Source organism: Periplaneta americana, chromosome 8 (assembly GCF_040183065.1).
Source record: "Periplaneta americana isolate PAMFEO1 chromosome 8, P.americana_PAMFEO1_priV1, whole genome shotgun sequence".
Classification (NCBI taxonomy): domain Eukaryota; kingdom Metazoa; phylum Arthropoda; class Insecta; order Blattodea; family Blattidae; genus Periplaneta; species Periplaneta americana.
The window spans coordinates 37019624-37041913 of NC_091124.1; the positions used below are offsets into that span (position 1 = coordinate 37019624).

Consider the following 22290-nt stretch of genomic DNA (forward strand, 5'->3'; position numbering starts at 1 on the left):
AATCAATCAAACAATATCTCCGACTCTGGCCACAAACTTACTGCCGACAGTATTTTTCTGATGGAAGTGGATGGTACAATAAAATGTCAGTTAACTGACTCTGATACAACTCTGATAAACGAGTACATAGTTTTTGTTTCATAATGTATGGTATGTACGTACGAGTATTTCCAGTTCATACCTTATAGCTGATAGCAAATCTGCCACTCAGATTTCGAGAAATGAAATGAAATAAGTTTGTATTATGACAATTTGTCTTTTAATACTACAATATTTGTTTATTTTAAATTATTTAAACGCCCATTCATTCAATTGAGCTGTACTTCAACAAGGGATTTATATTATTACAAAGTAGAAAAGTACTTGCCCCTTATAGACGAAGTCATTTTTTCTTATTTCACTGCACCGCCTTAGATGGCGTTATTTTAATTTTAAAACTCATTTATCTCGTTAAATATCAGTCCTATCGAAATTTTGCAAGGAATAAAACTTATCGGACATAATTTTTAAAGAAACTTTTGTTATGTAACATTTTTTTACAAAAACCAATAATAAGCGAGATATTTCGATTTATTTAATTCAGGCCCCCTTATAACCCCACTTTCAAATAAAGTATTTTGAATGCAATATAGCCTAACAACTAAGTTAGAACGAACTTAATTTATATTCCAATTGTCATATATATATATATATATATATATATATATCGGTTCACCCATTATCGCGTGAAAAGGTAACAAACATCCAGACAGACAGACATACAAACAAAAATTCAAAAAAGCGATTTTCGGTTTCAGGGTAGTTAATTATATATGTTAGGACCAATTATATCTGGAAAATCGAAAATTACCAGAAAAATTTGGGCTACGGATTTATTATTAGTATATGACTCGGTTAAGAGGGAAGTATTATATGATATTCTTATTGAATTTGGTATTCCCAAGAAACTAGTTCGATTAATTAAAATGTGTCTCAGTGAAACATACAGCAAAGTCCGTATAGATCAGTTTCTATCTGATGCTTTTCCAATTCACTGCGGGCTAAAGCAGGGAGATGCACTATCACCTTTACTTTTTAACTTCGCTCTAGAATATGCCATTAGGAAAGTTCAGGATAACAGGCAGGGTTTGGAATTGAACGGGTTCTTGTCATGCGGATGACGTGAATATGTTAGGAGAAAATGCACAAACGATTAGGGAAAACACGGAAATTTTACTTGAAGCAAGTAAAGCGATAGGGTTGGAAGTAAATCCCAAAAAAACAAAGTATATGATTATGTCTCGTGACCAGAATATTGTACGAAATGGAAATACAAAAATTGGAGATTTATCCTTCGAAGAAGTGGAAAAATTCAAATATCTTGGAGCAACAGTAACAAATATAAATGACACTCGGGAGGAAATTAAACGTAGAATAAATATGGGAAATGTGTGTTATTATTCGGTTGAGAAGCTCTTATCATCCAGTCTGCTGTCCAAAAATCTGAAAGTTAGAATTTATAAAATAGTTATATTACCGGTTCTTCTGTATGGTTGTGAAACTTGGACTCTCACTCTGAGAGAGGAACATAGGTTAGGGGTGTTTGAGAATAAGGTGCTTAGGAAAATATTTGGGGCTAAGCGGGATGAAGTTACAGGAGAATGGAGAAAGTTACACAACACAGAACTGCACGCATTGTATTCTTCACCAGACATAATTAGGAACATTAAATCCAGACGATTGAGATGGGCAGGGCATGTAGCACGTATGGGCGAATCCAGAATGCATATAGAGTGTTAGTTGGGAGACCGGAGGGAAAAAGACCTTTAGGGAGGCCGAGACGTAGATGGGAGGATAATATTAAAATGGATTTGAGGGAGGTGGGGTATGATGATAGAGACTGGATTAATCTTGCACAGGATAGAGACCGCTGGCGGGCTTATGTGAGGGCGGCAATGAACCTTCGGGTTCCTCAAAAGCCATTTGTAAGTAAGTAAGTATAGATTTAAACACCATCACTATATTGGTATTTCAATAATAATAATGTCCCGTTTCAAGTCATTTTGTTTAATTTTGCGCACCAAAGAGACAAAGATGTGATGTTTCATAATTTGATAGAAACGCCTACAAATACCAATGAGGGATCTCTTTATACCACAGAAGGCAATATAATTCAATACAACACATGCTATCAGTAAGGTGGTAAGATATTAGCAGACAGTCCGATTTCCTCGGAGTTGTTTTTTATTCTTATTTATTTATTTATTTTTGATATTGGTCAATTATTTACATAATATCTTCATACATCGAAATCATAATTATTAATTAGTTCCGTTTATTAAATTTTTTATAACTATTATTTATCATTACAAAACTTTAATGTTATTTACAAGGTAATAACAATAAAATATTATAGCGACAAGGTCAGTCATACGTCCATTAGTATGACAACTTTATGTGCAGAACCTACAACTTCTTACAATATATAACTTGTGTACAAGTTGACAACTTTTTAACAGTACATGAATTACTTTTAATAATTACTCGTAACGTAAACATTTTGTTCTAGTATCGTATGATTTGAAAGTCTTGTAAGTTTATATGATAAATTCTCAAAACTGCGGGAATTAAGGAAATAAATGAAAAAAATTCTGCTAATACCCTAATAATAAATTCATTGTCGACTTCAATTCGAAACATGCCTCCTAAATCTACCAAGTGGTCTCCAGAAATGCCTGTATTGTTAATACATTTCTGAAACACCGAGTACCCTCCCTCTATCACAATAATAATTATTTGCCCCCCTTGGTTTATATATGCACATAATCAAATACAATTATTTTGGAGTTTGTATAGTGAAGAGAGAGGAAAAGAGGTAGAAGGAGACTTGAAGAGAGTAAGAGATTATGTGACGTCACCGCCTTACTTTCCATAAATAAATAATAAAATATCAATATCGGGAGAGTCGATCGCCATTAAGCACGCACAGGCACGCCGTCCGATGCTGAGCCGTCACATGGAGTACGTAAGACAAGCCAAGAAGCATGACAGTTGCAGAGCGTTATGCTACTTGGAGAGGATTGACTGCCAAAACTAACAAATTATTTCAATTATTGACTATGATAGCTGACTGACTGACTGACTAACTCAAAGTTTGCCTTTCTCAGCGGCTAGGCAAATTTTTTACTTTATTATTGTTGAGTGGTTGACTGGATAATACACAAAATCAATGAAATGTGGTTGGTTCACTGATTAGGTAAATTTCTGACTTGATTATTGTTGAGTGGCTGACTGAATAATACACAAATCAACAAAATTTGGTTGGTTCACTAACTAGGCAAATTCCTGACTTTATTACTGTTGAGTGACTGACTGGCTAATACACAAATAAATTAAATATGGGTGGTTTTAGGATTAGGCACATTCCTGACTTGATTATTGTTGAGTGGTTGACTGGCTAACACACAAATCAACTAAATATGGCTGGTTCACTAACGAAGTAAATTCCTGACTTGATTAATGCTAAGTGGTTGACTGGCTAATACACAGATAAATGAAATATGAGTGGTTCTATGATTAGGAAAATTCCTGACTTGATTATTGTTGAGTGGTTGACTGGCTAATACACAAATCAACAAAATATGGTTGGTTCACTAACTAGGCAAATTCCTGACTTTATTACTGTTGAGTGACTGACTGGCTAATACACAAATCAATAAAATATGGGTGGTTCAATGATTAGGCAAATTCCTGACTTAATTATTGTTGAGTGATTGACTGGATAATACACAAATCAACAAAATATGGTTGGTTCACTAACTAGGCAAATTCCTGACTTTATTACTGTTGAGTGATTGACTGGCTAATACACAATAAAATATGGGTGGTTCAATGTCTAGGCAAATTCCTGACTTGATTATTATTGAGTGGTTGACTGGATAATACACAAATCAACAAAATAGCTTCTTAACTACTATTAAATGAATAATGAATAGGTTTACTCACTCAATTCCGCGTATCCCAGGAGAAGACGTAATTTCTGAAATAAAACATCAAATTCGGAAATTATTATTTGATATTTTAATTCACCAATATCACTCTAGCTCCATCTCAAATACAATACATTTCATTCCGTGCCGTGTTTTTAAAGTGAATACGTAGTAGCAGATCCGTCTTCATTTATAAGACGAAGTACTCGTACGTGTGGGAACGCTGAATGAAGGCGAAATAGAGCACAATGCTTGGAATCAGTATTAAAAATTTGACAAAGTAGTTCTTTGATTTCGTTGTCACTGTATATTTTTCATAATAATTTATACACAAATAAGTGGATATGTTTATGTTTCAGAGTACTGGTGTATGTAATTTATTACGGAATCCCAAATTATGTCTCATTTGTGTTTCAGAATACTGCGTAAGTACTTTCATACCAAGACTTTGCCACTTATGGGGAGTTGGTCATTATCGCATGCAAAATAATGGTAAAAATAGCCTATCTTCTAGCAGTCATAAATATAATAGTCATATTTATAAGTGGTCTTTCATTTTTGTTAGCTATGTGTGTATACATATTAAGCTTTAAAATGAAAAAGAATGGTGACTCTAAAGTAAATCTGTATCCTTAAATTATTTTTTTTAATTAAGCACAATTTTTTTTGTAAATTCACTACATGTCTGTGATTAGGTACACTCTATTCACTTATTATAACACATATTGAATTAAAAATTTGACCACTTACTGCTAATAGATACTAAAACATACCCCACTAAAATTATTCATATATCTGTAATATTATGGGCATAGGGCTTATAGTAATCATCACCGTCAATACATTTAAAAAATTGAAGATTAGTATAAGCCCTATGCCCATAATATTACAGATATTTTAATAATTTTAGTAGGGTATGTTTTAGTATCTGTTAGCAGTACGTGGCCAAAATTTTAATTCAATGTGTGCTATGATAAGTGAATAGAGTGTACCTAATCACAGGTATGTAGTTAATTTATATAAAACATATGTTTAAATTCAAAAAATAATTTAAGGGTAAGATTTACACTAGATTAACCATTCTTTTTTCATTTTAAAGTTTAAAGTGTATACATATATCACTAAAAAAATGAAATAGCTGTGATAAATAGTATTACATCTATGACTGCTTGAAGATAGGCTATTTTTAACATTACTTTGCATGTGATAACGTCCAATTCCCCTTAAATTAATTAAAAGCATACCTGTTTTTAATGATGGTACAAGGGTAACTAAATATATACATAAAAAGATGTTCCTTGTACGAAGAATAAATAATTCAGTAACGTAGTAACGACATACTTTCGAGGAATTCTGAAGTCGTTCCAATCAATCAACCAATTTGCAGCTAGCAAATTGGCAATTTTTGCTGTTTTATGGTGTTTCACCTGTAACGTGAAAGGTCTAGGGTATCATATACATTTTAATAATTCATGCGTTTATCTATCATGCTTTTTCATAAATTTTTCAGATGCCTAATAAGCCAGTTTTGGTTCGAGACTCGCCAGTTACCATAACAATACTGTTCTCCTGAAATATTTGTTGTCAAAATTTTCAAACAAAATTTTAAATAAATGACCAGTTCCTTTCCCCATCCACTGCATACATCGTCGACTAGCTATATATTAACTAGACAGATTTCAAATGCACACAAACAATTATTGTTCTTCCTCTGACACATATCGTCAAGTGAGATGTACTTCCTGAAATAATAGGTTTACACATCAGCCAGAACCTCAATCAGAGGATAGCGATACAAAATTCAGCTGCATCTTCTCGCCACTTTCAGAGATATTTTTATGTTCAGGGGCGCAGATTACACGAAAGGGTGCGCTATTGCAGATCTGGCGAGGACAAAGTACCGGGTGGTCCAAAAGTCCTAGTACAGCTTGAAGTTGAAAGAAAAATGAAACATTTGGATACACCAATGTGAATTGGATATGGGGACCCATCTTTTAGGGTATTACACAAACATGGCCGTCATTTTAAAATCCGCCTTTTGAATTGACATCAATATCTTTAAATGAAAAGGGGGTCTTGTGAAATATCAAACACTACCAGAATTTTCTCATGAATTCATTCCTGTAATCAGATTTCACCTAACTGTTACAGTTTAAGCGGCTGATCTGAAGGCACACGCGCTACCACAGAGCTAAATCGGCGGACTTTCGTACTGAATATTACAATTTGTATCAAACAAGAAATATCACTCTTATGAAAAGTAGGGACTAAATACCTCTTCTCTATTCCTTTACGAATGAAGAAATGTTCCTGTTGTCAACAGATTCATCTGCAGCATTAGAGCTCAGCATTTTCCTTGGGTAATCCTAAATCTCTTATTAAATCACTGAGTTCAAACGGATAAACTCTTCAGGACTACATAACACAGCCTTCTACATTATACAGGGACATCATTTTACTCGTATTTTTACTTCAATTTTTATTGTACCTGAGTTTTAGAATGTACTTCCCTCCCATCTCTTCTACTAGTAAACTCCCACCCGTTCTTTACATAGAACCAAGGCCGCATATGGAAATCGTCTTACGATCACAGTATACAGTACTGAGTGAGTATAGTACGATCCAGAAATATGGTCGTATTTTCTAGTGAATAAAGTGCATTCATTATTGAATCACATTTTCGCATAGGTACTGTGTCCGTTTGGTTACGTCGCTTCCCGGTTTCCCCCACACGTTTCTGCTGGCCCCTCTGTAAAGGCTGGTGGCTGGGCTGTCAGCTCTTTTCTGAAAACATTTGCTGTTAGGAATTGAACGTCTACACAATATTATACAACTGTTTAAAATAAATTTAAATAAAAGGGTCTCGTTAAGTAACTGTCACGTCATTTCCCACCTTTCTGCGACCCTGCGACATAACTACTTGGACGGACAGTAAATAGCAATCTGAGTAAATTCATCTGTGTGAGAATCGAGCAGAAGTGAAGATTGAATTTACAATAGCCTACGTAAGTTGCTCTGATATAGAGTAGGCACAGAATTATTTCAAGAGGCACAGGATCATGGTCCCCCCATGTCGACTGATGCTTTGCATTATTTCAAAACAATTCTGTTTGTTAAACTTCCTACAACAATAGCAGAATTAAGAAATTGCATTTCAGAAACAATACATACAATTTGAGAAGATATGCTTAAAAAAGTTAAAAACGTTTTCGATAATATGTACACAAAAGAACTGAAGCTTGTATCGAAATGAACGGCCATCATTTTTAACAATTTGTTTGAATATCTAGATTTTGATTATTTTTCAATTTAAATGCACTCTCCATATTGTATGCTAACATGCTGTTGACAGTGTACTATACACTGAATAATGAATACGTCCGCCTGCGTAGTTCAGTTAGTGAGTAAAAGCACTTAGTCTATTATATAGAATATATCAGATAAATTCCTTAGAAAGAATCCAACATAGGGCAGCTAAATTAATTGTTAAAGGTAAAAGAGAAGATGGAAACGATACGATAAAAGAACTTAAATGGGAAACTTTGGAAAACAGACGTAGGAAAACTAGAATAACATCATTGTATAGAGCACATCTAGGTAAGAAAGCATGGGTAGACATAACGGCTCGATTAGAAAAGCCAACGTACTATGGTAGGAACGATCATGATTTTAAAATCAAATGTAGGAAACAGAAAACGGATGTAGGTAAATTCTCATTTTTAAATAGAACTATAAATGATTGGAATGACCTATCTGCAGAGGTCTTTGAGGGCTGTCCTTCCTTAAGGAGATTAAAGAATAAATTAAAAAGTTGTGTATAAAGTGAAAATTAAAATTAAGGTGACATTTAAAATTTAATTTTTTAAGGTGACATGTATTTATCTAGCCTGACGAGTTACTTCCTTGGTTTGAATTGTAAATTATTTAACAATAGCGTGTAAGAGGGCCTTAGACTAGAAATGTTTAGCTTAAATGTAGTTCTGTTTATAAGTATGCATAAGGGTGTAATTATTTGACTTATTTGAACTGTTGTATCAGTGAAGCGAGGTGAGTCAGTGAAGTTATGGTTTCACAGTGCAGTGAATAGTTCCGATCAGTGATAATTTATAGAGTCAATGAAATGTGTTCTATAGTGTGAATGAAATGTGTTATAGAGTGTCAGTGAAATGTGTCCTAAAGTGTCAGTGAAATGCGTCATAGTGCCACTACAGTGAGTGAGATGAGAGTAAAGTGAAAGACTATTGAAACTTATGTAGGGCCTATACATATGTAGGTTGTAATTTAAAATTAGGTTATTTTATGTTTTATTATTAATTGTAATTATTGTGTTAAATTGTATTGTATATTTTTATTGTATTGTGTACATAATTGTATTGTGTAATGTAAATTTTATTGTGTATTGTTTATGATTTTATTGTGTATTGTTTATATTGTGTATACCACTGCCACCGGGTGCTTGCCCACTTGCAGTGTAAATAAATACGTACAAATACTGTACTGTATTTTCAGTAAATAAAAACCTAACGAAAATTATCAAACTGAAAATCGTAATAGTTCCTAGTTTACGTAAATGGGTTCACTATTTTTCTTCCCTCCTATACCTAGTAAAGTGATTTGTTTATATTTTAGTCTAGTACCATCAAACTCCGGTCATGGAAGGAGGTAACATAGTGTTGCGGTTTTCAACCGTTAATCCAAAGGTATAGCCAGGTTAATATTAGAAATGTTTGTAAAAACAAAATGATGACCCGGTATTATTGACGCTCACCAACTGATTAGTACAAAATCTTACATTAAAGCACTGGGTTATGGGTGCAGCAAAATCACATTATATTAATAACTAGCCGTACCTGTGCGCTCCGCTGCACCTGTTAGAAATAAATATAAAGTAATTACATAATTAAAATAGGACGTTTGATCCAGGGAACAACTTTTACAACAGCGCAAGATAATCTGCTTCGCTCATTACCTAATTTTTTTTGCAAGGCATTTATTGCATATATATTTTATGTATTTTAACACTATTCAATTGAGCACAGTTAAAATTTGAATTATAAAATAATGGATTGCTAAGCTAACGTAGTATTACTGCATACTAAATCAATACACTCTCGTGGTTCGTTAATTCTCTGAGATTAAAATAAGTGTACATAAATATTATTTTAAGAAATACAGAAAACGAATTACAAAATAGCCTATCAAATTTTCTTTGCATAAGAAGCTATTTTAATCTTATCTGTCCTCGATTTACTCAGACGTTACTGTAATAACATTATAGCATTATGTCCATCTAGAGAAACTACACTTTCCAATAGTGAAATAATAATTAATTATACAAATCGGTTAATTTAGCTTCTGATATCACTTCATACAAACACAGAAACATTCTCTGTAGGCTATGTTCAATAGCTTTCGATTGTTGATGTCCAAGGCCCCTTAATTCATTGCACCGTCTTAGATGGCGTTATTTTAATTTTAAAACTCATTTATCTCATTAAATATCAGTCCTATCAAAATTTTGTAAAGAATAAAACTTATCGGAAATCATTTTCAAAGAAACTTTTGTTATGTAATATCTTTCACAAAAATCAATAATAAGCGAGATATTTCGATTTATTTAATTCAGGCCCCCCCTTATAACCCCCCTTTTAAATAAAGTATTTTGAATTCCATGTAGTCTAAAATCTAAGTTACAACGAACTTAATTTATATTCCAATTTTCATATAAATCGGTTCAGCCATTATCGCGTGAAAAGGTAACAAACATACAGACAGACATACAAACAAAAATTTCAAAAATGCGATTTTCGGTTTCAGGGTGGTTAATTATATATGTTAGGATCAATTATTTTTGGAAAATCGAAAATTACCAGAAAAATTTCGGCTACAGATTTATTATTAGTATAGATACAAAACATAAAATATAGTTTTGTGTAAAAATGGTGCATGATGCACCAATTTTTATGTCATTTCTGGCTTCAGCACACAAAAATACATATAAGAGAGATAAGTTTTTTCATCGCAGTCCTATGTAATTCTTTTCACTTCAATCATTTGTGTCATTTACAAGGCACCGTTTATTAGATCTTGGAAACAACTGTGGCAACTCTTTGGGAAGTGACTGCAGTGTAGTAATCAATGCAAATTCATGATTTTCTTCCCGATGTTCTGATTTTTACGACGCCTTATAAATCATTAATACACGCCCAGAGTTTGCGACAGTTTGAAACAAGATTGTGACAGAACGTCAGATCGATTTTATGGTTGAACCAGAAATCTTGATATTGTAAAGGAGTTTGAAACGCGGGGGTCCTTGTACTTAAGGAACGTTACAATGACCCATTTCAGACTCGGGAATGTCACAGTTTGACACATAAGTCGCAGTACGTCACAAGTACATTTCTAAAAGGCACGACAGTGTAAAATTACTGTGTCACAACCAATCGCTTACACGCGAACAGTCTAGAATATTTTCTTTTCTTGCTTATCTGTTTTATGATTGACAATATATAATCAGACCTTTCGTATCTTGCATCAGTTATTTGTAATCTTGACACAGATTTCATTACCAGAAGTAGTCACGCAAAGACGTATTCCAAAGTTGACTCAACCGGTAGCATGTGCATTATTCAGTCCTAGATCAGTTAACTCGCAGATTCCAACAAATGTGGGCTAGGGTTTGATCCCGTGGCGGTCATGACGGATCTTGAATTTTGTATCTGTACGTATTTACCCCATTTTCATTTTTTTCTTCGTATCTACAATTTTATACCGTATGTTATAAATTGGGACTTTCGAAAATCGAAAAAATCGAAATCGAAAAAGAGAGGAGAATTGAGAGGACAAATTTAAAAGGTACGCAAACGCGACCTTGCAAGGGGTTGGGGGCTGTACGAAACTAAATATGTGAGCTCCAAGCCTGTTGGCCACTAGTCTCACTCCGGGTTACGCTGCTCCACTGAAGGAGCTCTAGAAAATTTTGAAGGGGAAAACCGAAAATGGACGTAACCTCTTAGGTACCACATACGCGAGGGGGACGGAAATGTGATCAAGTGATCACGGGACTGGACGAGGAGGAGATGGCTAATTGGGACTTTGATCTGTTATAGATAAATAAATAAACACTGATAAAATGGAATGAGCAACCTATACATTATAGCCTATATTATCGGTTCCATCTTAATTTGTTTTTATATTTTAAGAGGTTATGTGCAACAATGCATTTCCTGAAAGAAACTACCCAGCTATCCGTGATGTTGTTTGTTTATACAGGCAATTCCAACAATAACGATGACGTATTAATTAATAAATGAATAATCTATTTTGATGATTCTTTATTTCAGTGATTTATATGTTTATACAAGGAGGCCGTGTTAAAACAATTGCTGTAGATATGTGATTTCGGTGTCAGATGGACTTCAAAAAGATTCACGTGAAAAGTTTTCGTGTAAAAGCATAAGAAAATATTACACTTAATTGTACCACAGTCTAGTATATACAGTCACGAAGCTTGAGTTGTGAGGGTCCTAGGAACAATAGATTGTGCAGGTATTATTTCACATTGTCTGTGATGAGGCGATTGTAGCGATCCTAGTGGTTAGCAACTATCTATGGATGCATATTTTCTACGTATTGACCTTCGTGACTGTATATACTAGACTGTGATTGTACTTCAATAAACAAATTTTATCCATACAAAAATGGGAGTGATTAATAAATGCAGAAAGTGTGAAACGAGAAATAGTTGATTAAATACAGTCTAATTATAAGGTAATTAACTGTGATATAAACTTACAAACGAATTCAGTTTTCTGTAGTTCTATATTATTCATTACATTTTCAAACAACTCATTGGCGTCATATTGATGTGTGAATCGTTTCGACTATCAATTGCATTGTTGTCTGTAGACTAGGCCTCATGGAATGGGGAAGCGATTATGAAGTAGTTAACGAGAAGGCTCCGCCATGTTAAATTAATATGTGGTGAATATGAAGACAGATATGAAAATAAATATCAAAATGTTATTTCATACCCCAAACATCCTTACAATCCCAACCATGCTCACAATAACAATCACGAACAGCATTTTAGGGATTTGGTGAAACCCCTGTTACCTTTATTTCGGAGTAATTAAACCTTTACTACTGTATTATACCATACAAAATACTCCATTTTTAAAAGGTGGCCATAATCTTTTTTAGTAGTTAGAAAAAGTTCAAAGTAATATGCACTAGACAGAATATGCCTATTTATACAAGGCGCATCCAGAAAGTAAGTTTCCCGATTTTTCCCCCTTGAAAGTAAACGTAATTAGCCATGTCAATTCTGTATGCGTAACAGATCTATGACGTATCAATCATATGCCAGCCGGACAGGTCCCGCCTGGTGCCAGTAGCGTGGCAGCAGTGGTCCGAAATGGAAGCTCTTATTCCTTCTCCCGCCGCCTGCGAGGTTCGGTCGGTGATAAAGTTCTTTAATGCACAAAGAATTGCGCCAATTGAAATTCATCGGCAGCTCTGTCAGGTCTATGGGCCGAACATCATGAGTAAGCAGATGGTGCGTCGCTGGTGTAGGCAGTTTTCCGAAGGTCGTCAAACTGTCCGTGATGAAGAGCGCAGTGGGTGACCGTCCCTCATCAATGATGATCGTGTTGAGCTGGTGCGGCAGTGCATCATGGAGAACTATCGCTTCACGATTACGGAGCCGAGCAGCCATTTTCCGCAGATATCGCGATCCTTGTTGCATGAGATTGTCACTAAGCACCTGCTGTTCAAAAAAGTGTGTGCCAGGTGGGTGTCGAAAAACCTGACACCCGAACACAAAATACAACGTTTAGAAGCAGCACTGACATTTCTGCAACGGTATCACGATGACGGCGACGAATTCCTCGATAGGATCGTCACGGGCGATGAGACTTGGATTTCGCACTTCACCCCGGAAACCAAGCAGTAGTCAATGCATTGGCGGCATAGTGGATCTCCAGTCAGGACAAAATTCAAACAGACGCTATCGGTACGGAAAGTGATGTGTACGGTGATCTGGGACAGGAAGGGCATTCTGCTCATTGACTTCCTTCCAAGAGGTGAAACAGTGAACGCTGACCGTTACTGTGAAACACTGCGAAAATTGCAACGTGCCATTCAAAACAAGAGGCGTGGAATGCTTACTGCAGGTGTTGTGCTCCTCCATGACAATGCTCGTCAACATACGGCTCGGCGCACAGCAGCTGTTTTGACGGAATTTGGCTGGGAGTTGTTTGATCACCCACTCTACAGTCCTGATCTTGCTCCCAGCGATTTTCACGTTTTCTTGCACCTCAAGAAATTCCTGTCCTCCGGCGAGCGTTTTGGCAACGACGAAGAACTGAAGACGTCTGTCACACGCTGGTTCCATTCACAGGCGGCAGAGTTCTACGACAGAGGGATACAAAAGTTGATCCCACGATACGACAAGTGTCTCAATTCTGATGGTGGCTATGTTGAAAAATAGCTGAAACATTGCTGTACCTGTTGCCAATAAATGTTTTCCTGAAAGTGTGTGTTCTTTTTTTTTTTAAAAATAGGGAAACTTACTTTCTGGATGCGCCTCGTAATATGGAATTTCTAACATTATTGCCAACTGTTAAAAATCCATTTACTTACTAAAATATTTTAGTCCTGCTTTTGTTCTGATTTATGGACCAATTTGTCTTCTTTTTCACTCATGAAAGCCACTTTTATTAGGCTATATCTACTATTTCGAACACTCGTATATCCGTTATTCTTATCAGTTCATAAATATGTATTTAAAATGAGATACAATTTTTTTTTACAAATTCGTTCAACATAACCAGAATAATATGCATCAAACCATCGCATTCTTGTTCTCCCTGCCTGGCTCACATTCTGTAATGAACACGTCTCATCCTGACGGTTTAAATGGACATTTTCAAAACTATTTATTTCTGTCAATAAGTTGTGTGTTTATAAAACATTACACATGTGTTCATGAGAGATATCAGTCCGAATGAAGAAGAGTTTTAATTCCAGGAGATGTGTGTGTACTATGTCAAAATGCAAATTTTTGGTGGTGTACAAAAAAAATCTAAACCCCCAAGAGACTGATTCATATAGATACAAGTCCGTGCATATTTGAATAGTGAATTAATGATGAATCAGCTTCCATCCCCCTCTGAATACCCCCATCGGCGCAACATCTCCCCTCCACCCCCACACTCCAATCCTATATGTAAAATCAATCGGTATACTCCGCATCTCTGTGTACTGATAATCCAGCCACCCCTCTTACCACATAACCGTATAGGTGTCCCTTAATACACCAGCATCTCCCCACTCATCCCCTACATCAGCCACTTAATTTATTAGACACTGTTTCCCCGAGCAGCTATACGCCGTGTTCAAAACACTAGCCGTTCGATTTGTACTGCAATCTCAAACTATGAGAATTGTAACTATGTATTTTATACAACGACAAGATTATCTTTGAAAAACGTGGAGATAAATTACAATTAATTGCACAACCTTTATACAGTGTTGTATAAAATACCTCTATATTCGGTATGTGTCACAGGTGCTTGTATCGAGACTAAAAATGCAGAACTATGTACGTTGGTATGAGAAATTGTCCCGTAACTCTTAACTTTTTCACTTACTCTACATTAACAGGCACAGAAAGAGTTGAACTTCCTGAAGAAGTAGGCTACTCGTAGGAACAATGTGGTTCTGTTACATTTCAAGAATCTAGTGACTTCAGATGGTAATGTGCAGGGGACGGTTTTATCTATACTAATAATAAATCTGTAGCCGAAATTTTTGTGGTAATTTTTTATTTTTCAAAAATAATTGGTCCAAACATATATAATTAACCACCCTGAAACCGAAAATCGCTTTTTTGACATTTTTGTTTGTATGTCTGTCTGTCTGTCTGTATGTTTGTTACCTTTTCACGCGATAATGGCTGAACGGATTTCGATGAAAATTGGAATATAAATTACGTTCGTTGTAACTTAGATTTTAGGCTATATGGCATTCAAAACACATTATTTAAAAGGGGGGTTATAAGGGGGCCTGAATTAGATAAATCGAAATATCTCGCTTATTATTGATTTTTGTGAAAAATGTTTCATAACAAAAGTTTCTTTAAACATCATTTCCGATACGTTTTATTCCTTGAACAATTTTGATAGGACTGATATTTAATGAGATAAATGAGTTTTAAAATTTAAATAACTGCCACCTAAGGCCGTATAATGAAATAAAAAAACAAATGACTTCGTCTATAAGGGGCCTTGGATAGCAACAATCGAAAGCTATGAAAGATAGCCTACAGAAAATGTTTCTGTGTTGGTATGAAGTAATATCGGAAGCTAAATTAACCGATTTGTATAATTAATTATTATTTCACCATTGGAAAGTGTAGTTTCTCTAGATGGACATAATGCTATAATATTATTACAGTAACTTCTGATATAATATAATGTAATATAATATAATATAATATAATATAATATAATATAATATAATATAATATAATATAATATAATATAATATAACATGTAATATTATATAATATAATTTAAGTTATTTGAAGAGTTCAGAACCATAGTGGACCAAACGCCATTCACTGAATACGTAGAAAAGAAGGGTTAAAATTAAGTTATTACCATAATTCAATGGAAACAGATAGCAAGTAAAATAAAGTATAGACATTAAATCTAAATGATGTCAATGTTCATTAAACTATGGTTGCATGTAATAAAAATTAGAAACATGTTGAAGGAATTGTCATTGCACCAAATGAGCGCTCTCTGGACCGAAATGATCGCATTTTAATTATTTAAACACAATTTAAATTAAGTAACATATTAAACGATTTATCCTTCTATCAAACACGAATGTTCCCTGGATCAAATGTCCTATTTTAATTATGTAATTACTTTATATTCATTTCTAACGGGTGCAGCGGAGCGCACGGGTACGGCTAGTTTGTAATAAAATGTTTAAAATACGTAAATATACAGAGGGTGCCAAAAAATGTCTACACACTTTCAATGACTACAAACTTAAGAATTATTATGATACAGAAAAGTTTCAAAATTAAAAATAATGTGAACCAATATAGAAACCAGTCATTTATTGAAAGTGTTCAAATTGTTGGCCACTGTGGTCCAGGCACAGCTGATAACGCTGATCGATGGAATCCAAAATGTTCCTAATCATTTCGATTGGTATTTGGGCACATTCTCTTTCAATAACTGCTCTCTACTCATCGATTGTAGCTGGGTTTGTGCTATAAACGTATGCTTGACATGTCCCCACAGAAAACAATCCATCGGAGTCAAATCCGATAAGCGAGGGGAGTAGGCCTACTCGGTACTACCTCTTTGTCCTATCCATCTGTTCTGTAGGTGGCCGTTAATATAGGCCCTTACGTCGCGTGGTAGTGGTGAGGTGCTTCATTCTGCTGGAAGTACCATTCTTCATTCCTAAACATCTCTTCGATGCATGGCATGGCGGATTCCTTTAGCAAGTTGAGGTAAATTGCAACAGTCACGGTACCATCAAAAAAGAAAGGTGCAATTAAACCAAATGCTGACAAACCACACCACACTGTAACTCGTGGTAAGTTCACAGGGTGTTCCACTGTCACATGAGGATTGTTAGATGCCCAGTAGGTGCAATTGTGACGATTAATTGAGCCATTTAGCTTAAACGTAGCCTCATCACTCCAAACAATCTTGTATGGAAATTGCTTGGTACCACTCACAAAATTCAATTCTCCGGTCTTGATCATCTTCATTGAGAGCGTGGATTAATCTATACTAATAATAAATCTGTAGCCGAAATTTTTCTGGTAATTTTCGATTTTCCAAAAATAATTGGTCCTAACATACATAATTAACCACCCTGAAACCGAAAATCGCTTTTTTTTTTATTTTTGTTTGTATGTCTGTTTGTCTGTCTGTCTGTCTGTCTGTCTGTATGTTTGTTACCTTTTCACGCGATAATGGCTGAAAGGATTTCGATGAAAATTGGAATATAAATTACGTTCGTTGTAACTTAGATTTTAGGCCATAAGGCATTCAGAACATATTATTTAAAAGGAGGGTTATAAGGGGGCCTGAATTAAATAAATCGAAATATCTCGATAATTATTGATTTTTGTGAAAAATGTTACATAACAAAAGTTTCTTTAAAAATAATTTGCGATACGTTTTATTCTTGAAAAATTTTGATAGGACTGATATTTAATGAAATAAATTACTTTTAAAATTAAAATAACTGCCATCTAAGGCAGTGTAATGAATTAAAAAACAAATGACTTCGTCTATAAGGGGCCTTGGACAGCAACAATCGAAAGCTATGAAAGACAGCCTACAAAGAATGTTTCTGTGTTTGTATGAAGTAATATCGGAAGCTAAATTAACCGATTTGTATAATTAATTATTATTTCACCATTGGAAAATGTAGTTTCTCTAGATGGACATAATGCTATAATATTATTACAGTAACTTCTGATATAATATAATATATTATAATATAATATAATATAATATAATATAATATAATATAATATAATATAATATAATATAATATAATATAATATAATATAATATAATATAATATAATATGTAATATTATATAATATAATTTAAGTTATTTGAAGGGTTCAGAACCATAGTGGGCCAAGCGCCATTTACTGAATACGTAGAAAACAAGGGTTAAAATTATTTCCATAATTCAATGGAAACCTATAACAAGTAAAATAAAATATACACATTAAATCTAAATGATGTCAATCTTCACTAAACTAGGGTTGCTTGTAATAAAAATTAAGAAACATGTTAAAGGAATTGTCACTGCACCAAATGAGTGGTCTCTGGACCAAAATGATCGCATTTTAATTATTTGGATGCAATTTAAATTAAGTAACATATTAAAAGATTTACCCTTCTATCAAACACGAATGTTCCCTGGATCAAATGTCCTATTTTAATTATGTAATTACTTTATATTTATTTCTAACGGGTGCAGCGGAGCGCACGGGTACGACTAGTCTAAGAATAAAACTTTTCCATTGAGCACGCTTCAAAACGCGATGGACACTCGATTTTGAAAGTCCTGTCTCACGAGCCGCTTGCCGAACAGATTTTATAGCAGACTGCTGAAACCTTTTGATGGCTTCTCTTTCTCTTGTGGGGCAGATGGATGTTCGTGGTCTTTCGGAATTGTTCTTATGGATATTCTGTATAGTTCCTTCACCTTCAAACTTATCTCGCAAACGAGCATTTGTGAGTCGCGTTGGTGAATCTCGTTGAAACTCCATTTTAAACCGTCTTTGCACTTCACTTATGTTCTCAGTCTTCCAGTAGCACTTTAGAATGAATTTTCTTTCCTCAGAGTTTAGTCTGACTTCAGCCATTATTTTAATTGGTCACACTTGAAAAAATTTAAAAAAAGTGAGTTAGTTATGAGCTATTTAAGAGTGTATACATTTTTTGGCACCTTCTGTATATGAGGGGCTCACAACCAGAGTGGACCAAATCCACCAGTGATCAGTTTGTGGATTAATACAATCTCGGATGAAGAACTCTTAGATTTATTCATTGCCATAACAAACCAAGTCCATAACTCACTTGTTACTCCATAGAGGGCAGCATTTCCTATGGAAGGTGAAGGTTGCTAAGCATGCGCCAGGAACTTTAAGACTCGATTTCTCAAAATTATTATTCCCCTCATATATAATATATATAATTCAAGAGTTTTTGAGAAAATAACCATAGTCCAAAAAAAAGCAAATTTGAGATATTAAGCATAGCCTATTGTGAGCGTTTTGTAGCGGCCATCTACTGAATTAGTTGACAATGAAAAAACACCATAGTCCTATGTTATAGGAGCGGAAATTTTCAGTGGTTCTCATAAAACAACCATAGTCCAAAGACTTTTTCGTGAAAACAGTCATTGTTCAGCCAAGACGATGATAGCATTTACGCAATTTACAAATATCCCATTCATATCATCTTGAAACATTTATCCATACAATTTTAAACTGTAGTAGATTGGCAGTACTGCATCTTACGCACACGGCAAAAAACACCTCAGAGAACAATAGTTTGGCACGTGAATTGTTGAATTGGTTACGGAGTCATTTTAGTGCAGAAGAAATCCCGTGGAAGAAACATAAGCAACGGGAGGAGAAGAAACAGGATATAACAAATAAAAAGGAACTCAAAGGACAAGCACACTTCAGCCACAGAACCACCATAGCTATCTCAACTTAATCATAATTCTTAACACATTGCATTAATTAATTTAATTTCTTCCTGTAACCACTACAGGTTGCCGTCGACAAAGAGTACCATGATACAATAGAGTAAAAGCCTTGAGGCTTAGCGATAAATTGTTGTTAGAGCGAAAAAGAAAGAATTTGAATTATATTGAAACACATGATGTTAAACGAAGTAACGTCAAGGAGATGCGAATTAGTCATGGTCCATATGTATGATGCCTGAAAATAGCTATTGAGCCTTTGAGTGCTGCAATTGTTAGATCTCTTAAAATACTTTTATGCAGGCCAAAAGATTTACAGAAGTCGACTAGGAACCGGGGTATGGTCCCACGGGCTCCTATCATTAGTCCCGTAATGACGATGGATTCCGGATGGTATTTGTCCTTATAAAAACTGATGGAAGGTTCATATATATTCCTTTTTTCCTCGTGTACTTCTTCTGGCTGGTGTTCGTGCGATTCGAATCTCACAGTAGGGTCTATGATGTAACCTTCAAGAGAGGGAGGTTTAAATGCAATTATGTCGATTCTTCGATTACTGCCCTCACTGGATATGCCGTGTACTTCTTCATATACTGAATAACCTTTGTTCCTTAAGGCAGTTGCTATTATAGATCTTAATGTATGTATCCGCGTATTTCGTAGAAGTTCACCGTGTGGACAGGCCCCCAGGACATGGGCAAGGGTTTCAACCTCCCTGTAGCAACGTCGACAGAGGTTACTGCCCGAAGACCTGCCAGGTACACTACGCACAGCTGACACGTTCGCATTCATCTTGATTGCTTCCCTCCACTCACTACAGGAAAGACCCTTGTGATTCCGGATCCACTTATTGGCCGGGGTATATTGTTGGTATAAGGGCACGCTTTTGCCTTTATGTTTTTTCTGGCTCCAGTTCTCAAACGCTTTTTCTCTTAATACTTGCCGTACCTTTCGCGTATCTACAGTGCCGTACTTGTCCAAAATATTTGCTGATTCGGTGATATTGAGTGCTGTGAGACTGGATGTAATTTCTTGGGATAATTTCCTTGTAGCATGTAGGAAGGAATTATTGGATTTAAGCAATATCTTACATGCGTTTATATTTTGTAAGTGTAATTCCCATGCTGAACACAATAAACCTAATCCCTTGAATTTTGTGTCAGTATATAACATATCTGTAGGAAGGTCATTAGGCAGTTGCAGTATTTCTTTCAGCACACCCCTTATCATAATATCTGCATCCACTGAATTGAATATTATATTAGATCATAAATTAAGTTATTAATTTTTCATATAGGCATTATCTCAAATTAAATAATCAAGTAGGCTTACTAGTCGTTAAAATTTAACTGAAGAATATTGCTGGAAAATCTTTAGAGTATTTTAAATATTCATAATTTAAAAAGGTATGTATCTGTTGTATTAAGGCCGAGTGAGTGGAAGGGAAAGCCTTAACTCTGTCAGCGAAAATAAAACATTCTATTATATTGCCCACAGTTACCTATATTTACACATGTATTTCTGTGAGACAATTTAAATTATAAATGTACTTCACTTTACCCAAGTTCCTACAACACCTTAACAAATGGCATGAAGAATTTCATACTTGAAGTGTCAACAACACTCATGCCAGGTAGATTTTGTTTCTCCTGAAAATTTATGTTTTTGGATTACGGTCTTTTTTTTCCTTTAAAAAACCCTTCAATTATTTTTGTCTCAATATGTAACTGTGGACTTAAAATCACCTATAAAGAAAGTTTTAATTTAACCAAAGCATATAATAATGTTTCACTTTCCATTCACTGATCGTTATTTTAACGTGAAATTCGAAATGTGTATTAAGATCCATATTACAAAAAGTTTTTAATATTTTTATGCTCGACCATGCCGAAATGAAGTAATTATACACCTGGTAGCAGCCCTTTAATGGACCTCATTAAAGTACACCTATTCATTAAAGTTCAGGTGTTCCACCAATCAGAATACACCATTGTAGCAATATTAAAGCGCAAGTATCGATTATTCTCGGATATGGAATCGAAACACAACTAGCGAAACGTCACGGAGGCTGGATATCCAATATTGTCGCAGAAGGTTATGTTCTGTTATTATAATAATTAGCGTTAATTATAAATAATATTCAAATAAATTCAATTTGTCATCTCGTTTTTCAATGTCTAAATCAATTTCAAGGTTATATCAAGATTAATGTTTATTTTGCTCTCTAGATTATATCAAGGTCAATGACATTTGTGTCTCGGAAAAAATCAATACTTTCGCGTCTGCGCACATCTCACAATTTACTAGATATTGCACAAGGTCAGTTCCGCTCCCCAGTCAGATAAGAATAACATGAATACTTATGAATAATTTCAAGTCAGAAATATGGTCGAGCATAAAAAGTCGTATGAAACGTGCCTATAATGGTAGTAATTAAGACGCCCGTATGAAAATTATGAAACTCGCTTGCGCTCGTTTCATTAACATACTCGCGTCTTAATTACTACCATTATAGGCTAGGCTCGTTGCATAATGTACTAATTTAGAATTAAATTGAAATTTAGGTTAAATGTGGAGTTTGCTTCCAAAAGCGGATAAATCCACTTTTAATTAAAATTGAGTTTGATATCATTTTCTTATAATTAGACTAAAGGGAGGCCGAGACGTAAATGGAAGGATAATATTAAAATTAATTTGAGGGAGGTGGGATATGATGCTAGGAACTGGATTAATCTTGCTCAGAATAGGGACCGATGGCGGGCTTATGTGAGGGCGGCAATGAACCTCTGGTATCCTTAAAAACCGTAAGTACGTAAGCCAGTAGGTAAGTAAATAAGTAAGTAAGGAAGGAAGTAAGTAAGATGACAAGTAGTACTGAAGCATAAGGTCGTTCCAATGCAAAAAAATTCTGTATTCAAGTAATTTATATCGAGTATAATGCTATTATTAACACTCTATATTGAATATTCGATCCACGAAATAGTTTTAATAAATATCACTTGTCGATTCAACTTTACATGTAATTTCCCTCGTCCTTCGCTTCGTTCAGCGA

At 34.8% G+C, this 22290-nt stretch overlaps 1 long non-coding RNA gene across 1 annotated transcript in view; it reads right to left on the bottom strand.

Moving 5' to 3' along the window:
* The window catches only part of LOC138704646 (uncharacterized), a 1589272-nt gene that overhangs the window by 768638 nt on the left and 798344 nt on the right, over window positions 1–22290 (bottom strand). Inside the window, exon 8 of the long non-coding RNA XR_011333384.1 lies at window positions 3985–4018. This is a non-coding gene — a long non-coding RNA (uncharacterized lncRNA). The remainder of the gene's footprint in view (window positions 1–3984; window positions 4019–22290) is intronic.